Source organism: Mustela erminea, chromosome 7 (genome assembly GCF_009829155.1).
Source record: "Mustela erminea isolate mMusErm1 chromosome 7, mMusErm1.Pri, whole genome shotgun sequence".
NCBI classification, from domain to species: Eukaryota; Metazoa; Chordata; class Mammalia; order Carnivora; family Mustelidae; genus Mustela; species Mustela erminea.
The window spans coordinates 98883327-98902952 of NC_045620.1; the positions used below are offsets into that span (position 1 = coordinate 98883327).

Genomic DNA, 19626 nt, shown 5'->3' on the forward strand with positions numbered 1-19626 from the left:
TTGCATTTGTTTAAACAATAAAGTGCATATATGATACACACTTACACATATTTATTATGCAACTCAATTTATTTATTCAATTATATTGTTTGAATTTAAGATGTACATATTATGGATACTGTAATTAATGCTCTGTGGGTACAAAGAAAATTTGATGTTAGTAGCAAATAATACTGGTTAACAAATTGTTGGGTGATAGGAAAATGTTTAAGATTTTAGAATCTAAACAATTATGCTAAGTATGAATTATATATGTATACTTATATTAATACCATTTTTTTACTCAAAAACAACAATAAAATATTTGTCCTCTATGTGGCAATGTGATAATTTTCTGTGCACTGTTATTCTAATAAGTGTAATAATATGAGAGGCAATTATATTAATTATATTAACTAAAATATCACACAGTCTAAATAACTATAGAATAAAACAAAAAAGAGGATTTCCATTATATGGCCCATTAGATTGAGAAATGAGTATTTATTACTTTGATCTTTTTTTTAAATAAACAAAAGTAAATTGTATGGAAGAAACCTTTATATAAATTAAAATGTATTTTGGGTTTGTAGTTAATTATGGTTTGTTTATTGTAACAAATTCTCTATGAATATACATAAGCCTACATTTCCCATTATGGTATAATTATACAGTCATTAGAAGAAGGAAATCACTAATTAAATCAGCTATGAAAACTGTAGATCATCTGCTAAACCACTCAAACTAAGCCATGATATTTTAAAATATGACTCTTATAGGTTTTGAGGAGTTAAATATATATATATTTTTAGCTTACTTATTGTTTAATTATAGGAAAATATGTCAGATGTTTGGCTTTGAGACCATTTATGCATAGTTTGAAACTGAATTTTGTGTTATAGAATTCAAAGTATGACATTTCAATATCTAAGTTGTTTTTTTTTTCCAGCCTTAACGTTTTCTAATTCTGAACTTCCATGTTTCCTTATAAAGAATTATTTATAATACAATATTTAGCTTTTCACATTTTGTCCTCTCTATGTTTAAATAGTAGATTTTTTTTAATATTTTATTTTTTTTATTTGACAGAGAGAGAAACAGTAAGAGAGGAGGCAGAAGCAGGGGGAATGGGAGAGGAGAAGCAGGCTTCCCAACAAGCAGGGAGCCCAATGCGGGGCTCAATCCCAGGACCCTGGGATCATGGGCTGAGCTAAAGGCAGACACTTAATGACTGAGACACCCAGATGCTCATGAAAATATTCTAATATCATTCCCCTTGCACTTACTAACTAGACTTTTTTAAATTAATTGTTTTTATTAACATATAATAAATTATTTGCCCCAGGGGTACAGGTCTGTGAATCGTCAGGCTTACACACTTTACAGCACTCACCACATCACATACCTCCCCAAACATTATTATCAAATGCATATTTTCTCATCAGTACTGGGGGTGCGGAGGGGGAAATCCCTTCTTACCATCTCAGTGTAATTTCCCAGGTGAGTAGTTGGGAGGTGTGTGGATGGGTGGGTGGGTGCATGTATTTGTATGTTGAATTATATTTTAAAAATACAGTGTTTCCAAGGAATCCAGCAAATTTCAAAACTAAAATCCGTCAATTAAATTTAATTCAAGAACTCTATGTATATACTTATATTATGTAGTGTACTTTATAGAGACATGATTATAACATACTCCTTATTTTCAAAGAGGTGATGGTCTCATAGGGAGGCATAAAACAAATATAACAATATCTATACTATACATGGGAATCTATCACAGAATATTTTCATAAAATTGGTCAGTGTTGGCGAGCTAAATATCATGTTTGTGTCACAAAGATAGAACCCAAATTATCTTGTTCATCTCTGAAAATGAAGGAGTTATAGCAGCTCCTGACACATAGTAGGCAAATAAAAATATTTGTTGAGAGAAGAAAAGAATAACTAAATGAACAAAACGTAAGTGAAGAAATTAGGAGTGGTATTTGGAGTCACTCAAATTACAGAATTTTGATATATGAGGTAATAAGAATGTTATTTGAATAATTTTTCTAGGAGAAAGTAACATCAATTTAAAATGGTTATAAAAAATACCTATTATAAATGTCTTAAGTTATTTCATATGAGAGGTAAACAACCCTCATACTAAACTTCAAAGTAGAAAGTTTCCATATTGCATACTCAAATTCCCTATAATCTTAATTTCTAATTTTTTCTAAACTTCATAGTAAAGTATAGTAAAACGTAGTGCTATAGATTAAAGAAATATGGGCAGGTTTTTCAGGCATTATGAGGTATTGACTCTAATTTTATAGCATTCTAGGGGATTCAAAATCTCCCTGAGGTCCACAGATCTGAATGAGGGCTAATAGAAGTCCAGTAATAAATGTTATGTTGGCCTGAGTTCTTAGCTTAGTGGAGCCAGTGTGTTCAGAGACTAACTCTATATTTTTCCAGTTCCTGGTGTATATCTGGGCTACAGACTGAATGGGATAGAATTACATTAATTCACTGAACCATGGGATGAGGGATAACTATATTAGGAAGGTGCAAATGGATATTCCAAAAATTTCCTTCATCACTACATTATTATCTCAAAAGTAGTAGAGGTTTCTGCTTCTGCTAAAGACAGATTTACCATTTCACTTCAAACAACAACAACAAAATAAAACAATCATATGCAGGATACTGGGCACCAGATAATGAAAAGCAGTAATCCCTGAGAGATGGGAAATAAATGAGATAAGATGTAGGATTTGCCAACCACCTTAAGACTAGGTTGAAATGCAGCTGGAGAGATGAGGTGAGTCAGACAGGGTCCTTGTGTTGAGGAGGAGTTGATTGTCTGGTGAGCAGGGGGACTAGAGTTAACAGAAAGAGCACCAGAGAGGTGGGAACGGACATCTGGGATTCTGCAGAAGGTCCCATATGAGCATTCAGTTGAGTACTGATGAGTGAATGCATATACTACTATCAAGAGTCAGAAAGACCCACCTGAGGGGATTAGAGGTAACAATTCCCAGTAGTCACACTGGGACTGTTCTCAGTATTTAGATTAGGAAAACTTGTAATTCATGGGGCATTATACAAGGAAGGTCCTACCTCAGACGTGGACAATAATTAATCCTAGATTGAGCACTGCTCTAGACCCAACTAACAAGTCAAAAACTCTGAAAGAAGACTGCCTGGGTGGCTTAGTGGGTTAAGCCTCTGCCTTTGGCCCAGGTCATGATCTCAGAGTCCCAGGATTGAGTCCCACATTAGGCTCTCTTCTACGTAGGGAGCCTGCTTTCCCTTCTCTCTCTGCCTGCCTCTCTGCCTACTTATGATCTCTCTCTCTCTCTGTCAAATAAATAAATAAAATCTTAAAAAAAACCTCTGAAAGGATCAAACATATTTCACATTCATAAGGTTTGTCCCAGAATAAATCTCAACATTTAGAGGAATAATCATAACCCAAAAAGTTAAGATTTATGATATCTGCCATCCAATCAATATTACTTGGCTTAGAAAAAAAGTAGAGGGATACCTGTGTGGCTCAGTCAGGTATGCATCTGACTTCAGTTCAGGTCATGATCCCAGAGTCCTGAGATGGAGCCCTGAATCAGACTCTCTACTCAGCAAGGAGTCTGCTTCTCATACCTCTGCTTCTCCCCCTGCTTATGCTCTCTCTCTGTCTCAAATAAATAAAATCTTTAAAGAAAAAAGAAAAAGAAAAAAAAAAGTAGAAAAACTATAAGCCAAAATGAGGAGAAAAATCAATCAAAATTGAAACTAACCCATAACTAACTCAAATGTTAGAATTAATGGAGAAATACATTTAAAATTATGAAGACTGGGGGCACCTGGGTGGCTCAGTTGGTTGAGTGTTCAACTCTTGGTTTCAGCTCAGATCATGATCTCAGGTTAGTGAGATTGAGCAGTGTTGGGCTCTGTGTTCATCAGGAAGTATTCTTGAGAATCTCTGCCTATGCCCCTCCCCCAACCTGGGCTTCCCCTCTCTCTCAAATAAAGAAATCAATTATTAAAGAGTCATAAAAACTGTATTCCACATGTGCAAGTAGTTAATTAGAGGCAGGGAATATATAAAATTTCAGATAAAAAAGAGATGAAAACTGCAGTTTGTGAGGTGTAAACTACACTAATAGATTTAGAGGCATTTAGACATTGCAGAAGAAAACATCAGTGAGCTTGAAGACATGATAATAAGCATTATCCAAATGGAAAACACACGTGCGCGCACACACACACACACACACACACACAGTATTTTTTAAATAAACTGTGTATCAGTGAGCTGTAAGATAGCAGTCAAATATACGTGTAAAATAGTTCCTAAAACTGAAGATAAACAGAAAAAAAATTGAAGAAATAATTGCCAAAATTAATCCAAATTTAATGCAAGTTCCTGTAGAAAGGGAAAAGAACAACAATAAAACAGACAAACAAAAAGTCCTTTCCTCATCACCCTTCTAGGTTATCTGACTGGTACTTTAGAAATTAGAATGGTCAAAGACAGATTACCAAGGGAGACACAGAGTTTATTAACAAGTGCAGTGTGCATACCTGTAGGAGAAAATCAGTGATGAGTAACTCAAAGCACTTGGGCTTATCTAGCATCTCTCAAAAACCAAGAAGTTTGTAGAGAATTGATAAGACAAAGGAAAAGTGATTTGGGCTTTCAGGGGCAGCAAACTGTGAGGAAGTAGATAAACAGAGGAAACTCATGGAGTTTAAGGGTTATTTTAGTAAGGTTTGTTTGCAAATCCTTCTCAGTGCCACCTTTCCATTCTCTTCATGGCCATACTATTTCTCTGAGACAATTGATTAGAGAAGAAGGAGAATAAGTAAGGAAACTAATGGCTGAGAAGGCTGTGAGATGGATGAAAAGAAAAAGGTGGGACTTTGAAAACAGGAAAATATAACTTCATGTGAAGTAAACAACAGAGGGGAATTAAGAGAAACTGTCCAATGAATGTATATTAGGATATGTTACATGGCAGGGGAGAATCTAGGAAGTTACAGAAGTAGGGGGACAAATTAAGAATTCCTGAATCACATACACCCAATCCTGGATTGGCCACTTGGTGTCTTAGTTACCAGAACGAATAACTAAACCACTCTGAGTTTCAATTACCTCATGCTGAAAATAGAGATCATACTATCTACCTTGTAGGGAGATGGTCAGGTTATACATACATCTAACAATTATCATAACTAAATGTTTATGGAGTTAATAAGTTAATAAGTTCCCAGGCACTGAGTGTTGCATGTGTATTATTGAATAATTTACATCATCTTTACTACCATTTTACATATGTGTAATCTTCAACACATAAAGATTCATTCATTCATTTGCCAAACAAGCCAGGATTTAAACATAAGCAGCATGAAGCTAGATCCAGTCCCATTTTACTATCTCTTGTCACTACATACTTGTTTTATTAACCAAAGTTTTGGAAATGTTGTAATGAAAATTGTAGGTTTATTTGTTCAGTACCCAACTGGATACCAGTGTTGGGATCTAAGAAACTAGTCTATGCACATTTAGCACAAAATGAAGGCAACATCAAAATAAGGTGATAGCTGAAACCATGGTCATATGGATGAGGCTTTTCAAAGAAAACCTGTAAAGTGTAATGAGGGCCGAACATAATTACTTAAGGAATGACCACATCTAGGCTGTGAATGGAAAAACAGCCAAGAGAGGTATCTGGTTTGACAAAACACATTTGGTGAATAATAGCAAAAAAAATTGCCTTTTGTGTTTATTTTCCAATTAATTTGGCCTTTCTATATAGATGGCTTCTTATTATTTCAGTTGACCATTGTGCCATGCAGTTTGTCATCATTTGATTCATTTGAAGAACTAAATGCCTTCCCCACCACAACTATTTACAAGTGAAAAATATATGCCAATATTATTCTCACTTCAAGGAGCCTAATTAAAGTTCTGTTTTTTCCAAACATGCCTTGGTAAGACTTCATTTTCTAGCATAACAAAAACCCAAAACTTTCTTGTTTTCACTTATTTAGTTATCTAAGGATGATTTAGACCTACCAGATCGACTTGGCATTTCAGTGGTTATAAACAAGGCAAATGGGATCAGTAATGATTCCCTGGGTAATGTAGTAATAGTAAAAAACACCCTCCAGAGAACTATCTGTTGAAGTATTAACTTAAACGATAGATAATTATAAGTTCTGTCCTTGGAACAGTCTTCTCTTGCCAAAAGATAATTCAAAGGAAAAAGCTTGCCACATTCTTCTCAGGTCATAGAAGGGGTAATGTGCATGCTTCTCCAAATAAAACAAGCTTAGCATGAACAGGGCATCTAACATCATTATGCTGAGTTATTTGTTCACGCTTTTAAACCTAGACAGCCTTGTGAATTCAGCTTCTCCAAGTGATTAGTTTAGAAACTTTTCTTTGGGGTGTTCCATTAAGGGTTTAGGGTATAGTTCAGTTTCTCTCTCTGCTTTTACTAGGTTTGTGGGCAATTAATTTGACTTATTTAGATTTCAGTTTCCTGTATATAAACTAGAGAAGATAATATATTTCTCGAGATGAGTTTTAAGATCAAAGGATAGTAGTAGAAATCTCTCTAAAATAGAAAATACACGATAATTATTATTAACATTTTATACTATAGTTTTTTAATTTTTTTAATTTTTATTTATTTATTTGACAGAGATCACAAGTAGGCAGAGAGGCAGGCGGAGAGAGAGGAAGGGAAGCAGGCTCTCTGCTGAGCAGAGAGCCTGATGTGGGGCTTGATCCCAGGCCCTGGGATCATGACCAGGACCCTGGGATCATGACCTGAGCAGAGGCTTTAACCCACTGAGCCTCTCAGGTGCCCCTTATACTATAATTTTAAGGACATCACTGAAAACCTAAATCTTAAGTAATTCATCTTCTTCATGTAGAGACAATGGAGAGAGATGATTTCACCCAAGGCTGTACATTTATTTAGTGCCAGAAAGTAGATGGAGGCCTAGTTTACTTGACCTAGAGCATAGTACCATCTTCAGTAATTCTGCATGATTTCTTTCTTTCTTTTGTTTTTTGTAAGATTTAATTTTTTGGAGCAGTTCTAGGTTTATAACAAAAGTGAGAGGAAGTTATGGAGGTTTTCCATAAATCCCCTGTCACTCACTATACATGCAAAGCTTCCCACATTATCAATATCTCTTAGCAGAATAGTATCTTTTTTTAACCAATGATGGGTGTACATTGATACAGCATATCTATTTTATATACTATACTATATGGATTCACCCTATTCCTTACTAAAAACTGATGCCCTTATATATTTATAATTAAATTTCTAAAAATCCCATTCAAAAAAAAAATACAAGTAAATTATTTTAAAAAGAGATGAATGAGGCGCACCTGGGTGGCTCAGTGGGTTAAGCCTCTGCCTTCAGCTCAGGTCATGATCCCAGGGTGCTGGGATCGAGCCCCACATCGGGCTCTCTACTCAGTGGGGAGCCTGCTTCCCTTCTTCTCTCTCTGCCTGCCTCTCTGCCTACTTGTGGTCTCTCTCTATGTCCAGTAAATAAATAAAATCTTAAAAAAAAAAAAGAGAGAGAGAGAGAGATGAATAAAGCCTTTTTATATATTTCATAAAGTAAAAATCTTTGAAGAAAAAAGTTAATAGGGGTGCCTTGGTAGTTCAGTCAATTATGCATCTGGCTTTGGCTCAGGTCATGATCTCAGGGCCCTGGAATTGAGCCCCACATCTGGCTCCCAGCTCAGGGAAGAGACTGCTTCTTCCTTTGCTCTTCTCCCCATTAGTACTCTCTTTTTCTCTCTCTCAGATAAATAAATAACATATATATTTTTTAAAAAAGAAAGAAATTAATGAAATTGAAAACATGTTTACCTAGATTTTCAGTCTGGAAGAACTGCATTAACAATATTGAACAATAAAAACAATTTAACACTTTTTTTTAAAATATTCACATAAAGCGTTGACATCTTTAATATATAGGGAATATTTATAATTTTGTAATATAATAGATAAAAAGAAAATAAGCAAAGGACATGTACCCAGAAAATACATATTAACAACATTTTTTTAAAAGATTTTATTTATTGGGGTGCCTGGGTGGCTCAGTGGGTTAAGCCGCTGCCTTCGGCTCAGGTCATGATCTCAGGGTCCTGGGATCGAGTCCCGCATCGGGCTCTCTGCTCAGCAGGGAGCCTGCTTCCTTCTCTCTCTCTCTCTGCCTGCCTCTCAGTGTACTTGTAATTTCTCTCTGTCAAATAAATAAATAAAATCTTTTAAAAAAAAAGATTTTATTTATTTATTTGAGGGAGGGAGTAGAAGCTGGGGAGAGAGGCAGAGGGAGAGGAAGAAGCAGACTCCCCACTGAGAGGGAAACTGATGTGGGACTTGATCTTAGGACTCTGGGATCATGACCTGAGCCGAAGGCAGACGCTTAACCAACTGAGCCACCAGGGGCCCCAACAACATATTTTAAAAACCTTTCCTTCACTAATTAATAGGGGAATTTAAATAAAAATAAATGAACCTAAGATTAGAGTAATTATTCTTTTTCTAAAATGAGAACTACTAAAACAAAAGAGGGGAAAATCACAGAGAAGAGTAACATCAACACAAATAATCCATTGTATAAAAATTAATAATATCTTAATGAAAATCTTTCAAGGCTATCTCATGGGGGTGGTGTCTGTGTGTGAATTTGCAGAAATGGTATAATATATGATAATATGTAAGTTGTTTTTGCTTTTATATATGTCATATCTACATATTTAGATATAAAGGAATTTTAACTGCAGAGGTTATTATGTTAGTTTTTCTTTGTAATTTCAAGTTTTTACTTAAATTCCAGTTAGTTAATATATAATGAAATATTAGTTTCAGGAGTAGAAATTAGTGATTCAGTACTTCCACACACTACCCAGTGCTCATCACAATTGCACTCCATCATATCTATCACTCATTTAGCCCATCTTTGCTCATCTCCCTTCGAGCAACCCTCAGTTTGTTCTCTAGAGTTCAGAATCTTTTTTTTGGTTTGCCCTCTCTTTTTGTTTTTCCCCCATTTTCATCTGTTTTGTTTCTTAAAATCCACATATGATTGAAATCATATGGTATCTGTCTTTTTCTGACTGAATTATTTCACTTAGCATAAGTGCAGTTCAGGGGCAAGGATTCTTTTTACTGCTTTTACCAATACAGGGCACTGCTGATGTGAATGTTACAGACAAATTATTAAGCTTACCTTTGCATCTAATAATAATGGATTAAGGTAAAGACCCCATATTCAACACTGGAAGAATTTGTCTTTCTGAAGAAAGCTTTAAAGTTTGATCAAGAAGCTTTGAAGTTTGATCAGAAAATGCAAAATATTTAGCAAATATTTCACATTTTTAGTATATTTTTTCTTTTCTTCAACTTGTTAATATTCTTAATCATGCCTAAATCGAGAGGTTATTAACATTGTCTTGTGAATTTTTTCTTTTAAAATTTAAGGTAGCCAATTGACAATCTGCCTTCAATTCATCTTCACAAGATATGAAATATCTTCAAACCAGACTTTTTTCTTCAAAGATTGATTATCTAAATAAAATGAAATAACTAAAACTTAGGTTTTTCAAAGATTATATTAATATTTTGAATTTAATACTCCAAATAATTTTACAGAGACTAGAATTGTAATACAATCTTCATTATTCTATTTCATAAAATCATTTAAAATATTACAAATACATTTGGTTCAAATACTGTGTTCTTAAATGTACAGTTACTATATCTTGTTGATATTCATGTTAACTTATTTATCTATTTATTATGAAAGTAGTAATATATTTTATTACTTTTTAAATTTAATTAACTAGTTTTTAGTTTAAGAATTATTTTCAGTGCAACATTTTATATGTGTAATAAAATAAATTTGTAATATAACTGATGGAAATTCTAAGCAAATGCTAATAAGGAGATGTTTTTACTCTCCATTGTATTTAAGATACTTTATTTGAAAATGAATATTTACATATTATGTTCAAAAACAAAAAAGGCTTATTGCCATTACTGATGTTACCATTACTGATATTATAATGACTAGATATAATCATATGCACCCAACCCTATAATCTTTGTTCAGACACAATATTCAACAATGAGAGAAATGAGAGTGATTAGCTCTCTGAATGGGCGGACACTGGAGAAAAATCCATAAAGCAGAATTTGGCCAAATAGTGAGACCAACACCTAAACTTGATGTAAACATGTACTTGACTTCAATAAATAGTCTTGCCCATTTAGACCAAAAAATTTTAAATAATTCTAAATGTATAATTCTATGTTATTAATTAATAATAGTTTGAATACATACTACTTTCAGGAATTAAATGGGATGGGCCACCAAATTATAGTTTCAATAATGATTTTAATTTCTATAGGGTGAACCTTGGCTACGCCAGAACCCTTTGAGAATCCTGCCATGAATCCAATTTATGAGCAATTCTTACTTCAGACCTATTCTTGTACCTGTACTTCTGTTTATTTGAGATGAGGAAAAGCATATCAGGGTTAAGAGATGTCAAAAGATTGAATATATTTGGATCATTCTGGAATAAAAGTAGAATAGAAATCATCCCTGTGCCATGTCTTCATCTCCTTCAGAAATGGCCTGACTCTGTTGTTTAACTTTAAAGGTCTACCTTGCATACTCTTTAGAGAGATCTTATATTTTATCTAATATGAGTACTGATGTAATAATTCAGCGTTATCTTGACAAGTTATCTAGCCACTTTTCCCTGCTACTGTTGGATCATCTGTAAAATGGAAATGAGAATGGTATCCATTGTAAAACTACTTTCCTAGTTTCAAAACTACTGACTTTTCTAAGGTCTCATTAAGCAGATGATGATGGTGGTGTTGATCATGGTGATGGTGGTGATGAGGATCATTATTATAATTCACAAATGTTCTGTCATTGAAAGAGTTGTATCTAGTCCTCACTTTTTCAACTGGATTCAAAATTTCACCAAATTACAAGTTAAGGAATTTGTGGTAGGCAGAATGATGTCCCCTTAAAGATATCAATGCTCTAATCCCTAGAACCTGAAATCATCTAGAATTTGTTACTTACATGGTAAAAGAGACTTTGCAGATGTGATTAAAGTTAAGGAACTTGAGATGGGAAAAATCCTGGTTTATCCTGGTGAGCCCAAGCAAAGCATACAAATCCTTAAAAGTTAGAGAAACTTTCCTGGCTATGGTCAGAGAAAGACACGTGTTGACAGAAGCAAGATCATATAGTTTACATTGTTAGACTTCAGCTCCTTGTTGCTGGCTCTACAGATGGGAAAGGGTAACAAATCAAAGAATGCAGAGGCATCTCAAATCTAGAAATGGCAAGGGTATGAATGTTCCTCTAGAACCTCTAGAAAGGAACAGTTTTGACAATACCTTGATTTTAGCTTAGTGAGACATGCATTGCACTTCTAACCTACATAACTATAAGATGATCTGTGTGTGTGTGTGTTTTATGTCACTAAGTTTGTGATAATTCTTATTGGTATCAGTAGAAAATGATTACAGTGAACAAAAGAGTGAAGTGGGGGTACTGCTTGAGATCTGCCCCTGGGTATCCAGGGTTTGGTTTGGTCCTGGTTTATACAAATAGTTTTTTGGAATTCTGATAATGAACAATTCTATTAGTCAGTATGCCAGAGAAATAGAACCAACAGAAAATACATACAACATTTTGTTTATTGTTTGTTTGTTTATTATGAGACATTAGCTCACACATAAGGCTGAAAAGTTCTACACTCTGCTTTTTGCTGTCTAGAGACCCAAGAAAGCCAGTGGTGTAATTTAGGTTCAGTCTGAAGTCGTGAGAATCATGGGAGTCAGTAGTGTGAATCCTAGTCAGAGAGCAGAAGTCTGAGTCATAGATAATACCATTAGTTAGAAGAAGGGGCAAACTCTCCCTTCCTCTGCCCTTTGTTTTATTCAGGCCATTAGTTGGTTGCTAATGACCACCCACACTGAAGAGGCCTATTCAAATGCTAATTTCATCCATAAACACCTTAATGGATACATGCAGATACAACGTTAAGGCAATAATCTGAGCACCCTGTATCCTAGAGAAGTTGGTACTTAATATTAACCATTACAGCTATCCAGAGGGATGAAGTCAGAACAGAATTGATAGTCAGGAAAGAGAGACACAATGTTAATGTAAAAAGGCCTTAGTCACATACATGCAGAGAGCAAAGAATGGAAAGTGAAATAGAAGCAGTGCATTGGAAGATTTTACCTAAAGAGACAAAATCTTAGGAGTTCTAGAATTCCTGTAGAAAATCACTATTGGCATAAAAGCATTGCTGAATGAGACCAGGAATAGAAGCAAGGCAGGTAAGTAATTTTGGATGGTATTTTATCAAAGCAATGTATAGAGGTTGGTGTATTGGCTTGCTAAACCACGTGAATCTAACTAGAAACAGTATTAACTTTAGTAAATGGAATATCCCGATCCCTCATAAATAGTTACTTCCTTTCCTCATAGGGACTAAATAAATACTGAAATTTATTCTTTCCATTTCTTGCCTGCTCTGCTACTTTCAGATTTTCCATTCTGCTATGTTATGCACAGAACAAGTAAGTAAACCAGCTCAAGTGACCTGCAGAGAAGACCCATCATGATCAGTGAATATATTCTCCTTGATGTTCCCAACACATACAAACACAGTATGGTGAAATTCTGAATAATTCATCATAATCAATATGCTGTGTTTTCGGCTAAAGGCAAGGTTACAAGACAGGTAACAAGGGCAGTCATCAAAGAGTGCTTTTCGTACATGAAATGAAAAGATGGTTGTTGAAATATAGCCTTGCTAACATGCTGGGAATGTTCAGAGACCAAGTAAATACACCTAGAGTTGATGTACATCAACTATAGGTCATCCTCTCTTGCAGGCTGCAAAAACCAGAACTTGTTTAAGACTACTGTTTCCATAGAAACTATAGATTACTGCAGTTGTCAACTTTAAGATTGCCTTGAAAACTCCGTGTTAGAAATAGGTTCCATATAAAGTTGAGAGTATTTTGAAAGAGCATACATTTTAAGATTTAAAGTACAAACAGCTGTTCTGTCTTTTGGCAATTCTATAGCCTAAATATCTCCCCTGTCTCTTCTCTACCCCTCCTTTGTCCCCAACACAGTCACAACCAAAATAATCTCATTTGTGCTCATCATCTAACCAGACCCCCTGTATCTATACTTTTCCCTGCCTAACTAAAAAATAGATTTTGAAAAATATATATATTTCTAATGGAAGTACAGGTGACATACAATGTTAGTAAATATTACTTTTAGGTATGCAACATAGTGATTCAACAATTCTGTACATTAGTCAGTGCTCACCACCATAAGTGTAATCAACATCTGTCACCATACTGTATTATTATTGACTATGTTCCCTTTGCTATACTTTTCATCTTTTTGACTGATGTATTTTATAACTAGATATTTTTGTACCTTTTATTCTCCTTAACCTATTTCACCTATCCCTGCCCATCTACATCCCCTCTGTCAACCACCAGTTTGTTCTCTGTATTTAAATCTCTAATGTTTGGTTGGTTTGGTTCTCTTAGGTGCCATATGTAAGCAAAATCATATGGTATTTTTTTCTATCTGAATTAATTTCACTTACAATACTTTCTAGGTCTGTCTATACTATTGCAAATGGTGAGATCTCATTTTTTGTGGCTAAGTAATATTCCATTGTATACACGTATCACGTCTTCTATATTTGTTCATCTATCCATAGACCCTTGGATTGCTTCCATATCTTGTTTAATGTAAATAATGCTGCAATAAACATAGGGATGTATGTGTCTTTTCAAATTAATGTTTTCATTTTCTTTGGGTAAACATCCAGTAATATAATAATTGGATCGTATGGTATTTTTTATTTTTTATTTTTTGAGGAATTGTTTCTCACAGTATTTGCACCAATTTACATTTTCACAAACTGCACAAGGGCTCCTTTTTCTCCATATCCTCTCCAACACTTGTTATTTCTTGTCTTTTGATATTAGCCATTCCGACAGATGTGAGGTGATATCTCATTATCATATCAAATGGCATTTCCCTGATGATTAAGGATGTTGAGCATCTTTTCACGTGTCTGTTTGCTATCTGTAAGTCTCATTTGCCAATATGTCTATTTAGGCCTTCTGTCTATTTTTAAGTCAGATTATTTAGTTTTTTGGTGTTGAACTGTATAAATTCCTTATATATTTTGGGTTTAACCCCCTTATCAGATATATCATTTGCAGATATCTTCTTCCATTCGGTAGGTTGCTTTTTTGATTTGTTGATAGTTTCCTTTGCTGTGTAAGAGCTTTTTATTTTGGTGTAGTGCTAATGGCTTATTTTTTGCTTCTATTTCCCTTGACTGAGGAGACAAATCCATACATATGCTGCTAAGACCATGTCTAAGAGATTCCTGCCTATAAAAAGTTTTAGACGATTTAGAAGTTTTATGGTTTCAGTTCTCACATTTAGATCTTAATCCCTTTTAGATTATTTTTATATATGGTATAAAAAAGTGATCTAGTTTCATTCTTTTTCATGTAGCTGTCCAGTTTTCCCAGCACCATTTATTGAAAAGACTGCCTTTTCCACATTGTATATTCTTTCCTCATTTGTCATAGATTTGTTGACCATATAGACATGGGTTTATTCCTGGGTTCTCTATCTGGTCGCACTGTTGTATGTTTCTTTTTGTGCTGGTACCACACTGTTTTGAGTACTATAGATTCTTGAAATCTAGGATTGTTAGCTCTAACTTTGTTCTTCTTTCTCAAGATTGGTTTGGCCATTTGAAGTCTTGTGGTTCCATACAAACCTGAGGATTATTGATCCTAGTTCAGTGAAAAATGTTATTGGTATTTTGATAGGGATTGAATTGAATATAAGTTGCTTTGGGTAGTATGGACATTTTAACAATATCAGTTCTTCCAACTGTGAGCATGGAATATCTTATCATTTGTGTGTGTCATCTTGAATTTCTTCTTTCATCAGTGTCATATGTTTTTTGGAACACAATTTTTTCATTTCCTTGGTTAAATTTATTCCTAAGTATTTTATTCTTTTTGGTATAATTGTAAATGGGATTGTTGTAGTAATCTCTCTTCTTCTGATTTCATTATTCACATCTAGAAATTTAATAGATTCCTATGTATTTATTTTGTATCCCATAACTTTACAGAATTCATTTACTAGTTCTAACAGGTGTTCTTTTTTTGGTGGGATATTTAGGTTTTTCTAGATAAGATATTGTTTCATCTGCAGATAGTGACAGTTTATTTCTTCCTTACCAATCTGGATGCCTTTTATATTTTTTTCTTGCAATGCTACAACTAGTACTCCCAACTAGGAAAAAAAAAAATGAATGAAAAATTAGTAATCTTAAACAAGGAAACAAACAAGATTTTAAAATGTCCTACTTTAAACTATGTAATGCTTCCTCATTTTTATGAAAGTAATTATCAAAATCCTTCTTAGCTCATTATATGTCCTATGTATTCTACCTCTGCCTTCTGGTATATTTCTTTTCTACCTTCTTTTCATTTTTGTGGCATTCTAATTAGAAATCATTTAGTTATCCATCTTGCCATACTCTCTTCCAAATGAAAGTTTTTGCATACCAGTCGCCCCACCTGAAAAGTCCTGGCCCTTCCTAAACAATCCTGCCTTTCACCTTTTATTGTTTGTCTTCTAGTTATTCTTCAGATTTCCATGTGTCAGTTCCTCAGGAAAACCTATCCTGACTCCTCAGAACAGGTAAAAGTGTTTAGAAAATTTCTTCAACAAATGAAGTGTTATAATTGAATTGTATACATTAGCAATAAATGATACACTAAATTAGAAAGTTGCTCTGTAAATGTAACTATTTTCTATTTTGATTTATATTTTTGAGAACTTTTATTTATTTAACTTTTTCCATGTGCAACTTTATTCAGAAGTATTCATTAATAAGCTACATAGAATTTACTATTACACATTCTTAATTAGAAGAATTTGCATTCTTTAATGAAGGGATCAAAAAACTAAGATATAATATGTGAAATAAAATATATGCTATAGTTAATATATGTTAGTAATAAATATATATCATAAGTTGACTTAGCATTAACCAAGTTGTTATAGAAATAGGTAATTCTAAGTTTCTAGAGTTAGAAAAAAATCTCATGATCATGTAGAGTCATCCTGCTATTTACTATAGATATCTTGGCATGTTATCAACTTGGCCTTGAGAATTTTCTCTCATGAGATTTTGCTGGTGGCACTAATGAGAAAAATTAATTTTAAATACTGAATCAAATCTGCCCTTCTACAATGTCTAGTTAACGGTCCTAATATGGCTGTCTCACTACATGTCATAACTTAAATAAGTCTAGGAGATAGCAATACTTGAAATAACTGAAAACACAGATATTTTTCCTCCAGTGTGTCTTTTCGTCTCTAGTCTAAAAACTTCCTATGTCTTCCAAGCTGCCTTCCTGAATGATATTGTTTTGGTCAAAGTTAGTTTTACAAGAGAGTACCTTGAAATGAATTTAAGGTACTCGATAGAGTTATAACTATTCATTATTCAGGTGATAATATATTTTTTATACTCTGTGTTAGGGGACATCCCCTAATTACTTAGTTACTGGTAATCAAATTGCCATGTACAAGTTGCTAATTTTGTGTCATCATCACAATGTACATGTTGCAAATATTATATATTGTGATATTAAATTCACTTATATTCTCTTTTGCTTATTTTTAAGTTCTACTGCAGAACGTTCTTTTCTTTTTCAATTTTTATGTTGTTAGATTTGATGATTATCAAATATTTGGATATTTGAAAGTTACAGGGTTGTTGTTTTTTTAATTTACTCTATTTGTGTGTCACCTTTGAACCATATTCTTTAAATTACTGCCTATTAAAAGAAAATGGCGGGGGAAATTGACCAAGACATGTGTTGACCAATACATATATATTTAAAATTAACCACTTTTAATTAAGATCCTTATTTTAATCTTTACAGATAATGAGTAGCTAAATTAGCCCTTACTACCCCATTTCCTTGAATTAGGTAACAAATATATTAGTGTGTATCTGTGCATTACAGATTGTTTTCCATTTATTAGCTCATCTATACTATGTGCTCATGTGCTATATAATTTAAATTTGTTAAAATCTCCGTGACTGTTAGAAGTGTTTTGGCTGCCATTTTGCTGTTAGGTTATGAACTGAACCACAAATACAAATTAAAACAATGCTGATGCTCTTTAGTTGTATACATTTTTTTCTCCAAATCTGTCTGCTCTTAAACTCTAATGACACAAATACCCATAAAACAGGGCAATTGAGCTCAAGTGGAGACTTCATGTGGTCAATTAAGTGGGAAGTTTTTGTTTTTTATTTTTTTTTTTGAAGCTTTTAAATATCCTTTAGCTGATAATGTTTTATTAAATGGGTTATTTTACTTTTCGTGGTTGAAATATTTCTGGGCTTTTAAGGCATATTTGGTCCTTAAGGGCTCCTTGGAGAGAATGAGTGACCTTTATCATCAAAGCACTACATAAGAACACCATTGGCATAGCTGTATTATCATAAAGCAAATTTAGAAACCAGATTTCTAAAAGGGCATGGAATTGGCATAATGGAAAAGGCCAAGTGTGAGTCATTGTGGAATTTTCCCATGTATTAAAGAGAATGCGGATCAACTGGAGTGGGACCAATTTCCTCTTTTAGAAATCTGTAGCAAATTGAGCATGAGATTATGAGGATAGGATATCGTCATTGCAGAGGCCACACACCAGCCATACATACAGATTATTGTGGAGTAAACCTTCTTCTACAGGTAATAACAGGTCAGGGCTGATTGAATCCATTCTAAACATTTCCTAGCCTCCCCTCATGACCAGTCTGTGAGGTAAAACACAGTGGATTATTGAAGATAATATTTAAATCACTTCCATGTGGATACCAAGCACACAGTTATAGGAAAACAATATGATACTTTTATACGAAAAAAAACAAAGAACTCTTGGCAATAATTTAATATCACTTGAAATACATAAAATGTAGCACAACATAATATAAGGGTTGGTATAGCACAGATAAATAAGTTAATATCTTGCCTTATCCTTTCTAAGGAACCCAAGCTGTATACACACATGCAGACAGAGAAGGTCAGAAATACAACCTCAAAATGTCAGTCTGATTTCTAATGTGCTTACAATTACCAAGATTATGGAATATTTTTAATGATACATAGTATTTCTTTGGCATTCTCACTCATTGCTTCTAATTTGATGCTATCACAAACAGATCTGCTACAACCTTTATGCTGTGACCTTAAGACTCATGTGAGCATTTGTGTTTGCTACCATATCCAGCAGTGGATTTGATGGGTCTTAAGTAAACCTAATTTAACTATGTGCTACCAGGTTATTGCGACATGTTTATTTTTTCAGTCACAGAAAAAAAAAGGTCTACTTTCCCACTTACAGGCCATGCTAAACATTTGGACAGGTGCATTTTTAATTTAATTTTTACATATCTTATTCATTAGTGAGGTTGATCATCTTTTCAAATACCTGTTAGTCACATACTTTTCTCTTCAAAATGCCTATTAATTATTTTTTTTAAATTCACAATCCCCCACTTTTATTTCTGTTGCCTGGTCATTGTTCTTTTTATATTTGTAATAAAATCAGTCGCTTACTGATACTGACAAAAAATTTTTTGCAATCTATATCTGTTAATTTTCCTTATAATATTATCTTTTTAAGCTTAATTTGTTAGATTCTCACATATAATGTATACTTTACCATATTTTTTTTAATTTTTTATTTTTTATAAACATATGTTTTTATCCCCAGGGGTACAGGTCTGTGAATCACCAGGTTTACACACTTCACAGCACTCACCAAAGCACATACCCTCCCCAATGTCCATAATCCCACCCCGTTCTCCCAAACCCCCTCCCCCTAGCAACCCTCAGTTTGTTTTGTGAGATTAAGAGTCACTTATGGTTTGTCTCCCTCCCAATCCCATCTTGTTTCATTTATTCTTCTCCTACCCACTTAAGCCCCCATGTTGCATCACCACTTCCTCATGTCAGGTGATCATATGATAGTTGTCTTTCTCTGCTTGACTTATTTCGCTAAGCATGATACGCTCTAGTTCCATCCATGTTGTCGCAAATGGCAAGATTTCATTTCTTTTGATGGCTGCATAGTATTCCATTGGTATATATACCACCTCTTCTTGATCCATTCATCTGTTGATGGACATCTAGGTTCTTTCCATAGTTTGGCTATTGTGGACATTGCTGCTATAAACATTCGGGTGCACGTGCCCCTTTGGATCACTATGTTTGTATCACTAGGTTTGTATCTTTTGCACTACCCAATAGTGCAATTGCTGGGTCATAGGGCAGTTCTATTTCAACATTTTGAGGAACCTCCATGCTGTTTTCCAGAGTGGCTGCACCAGCTTGCATTCCCACCAACAGTGTAGGAGGGTTCCCCTTTCTCCGCATCCTCGCCAGCATCTGTCATTTCCTGACTTGTTTATTTTAGCCATTCTGACTGGTG

General features: G+C 34.1%; 1 long non-coding RNA gene across 1 annotated transcript; it reads left to right on the plus strand.

Annotated features, from left to right (window-relative positions):
* The first annotated feature begins 1298 nt into the window (after positions 1–1298).
* On the plus strand, positions 1299–19012 carry LOC116596551. The gene is made up of 3 exons (XR_004288172.1): positions 1299–1343; positions 12881–12885; positions 18934–19012. It is a non-coding gene; the product is annotated as an uncharacterized LOC116596551 (long non-coding RNA).
* Positions 19013–19626: the final 614 nt, after the last annotated feature.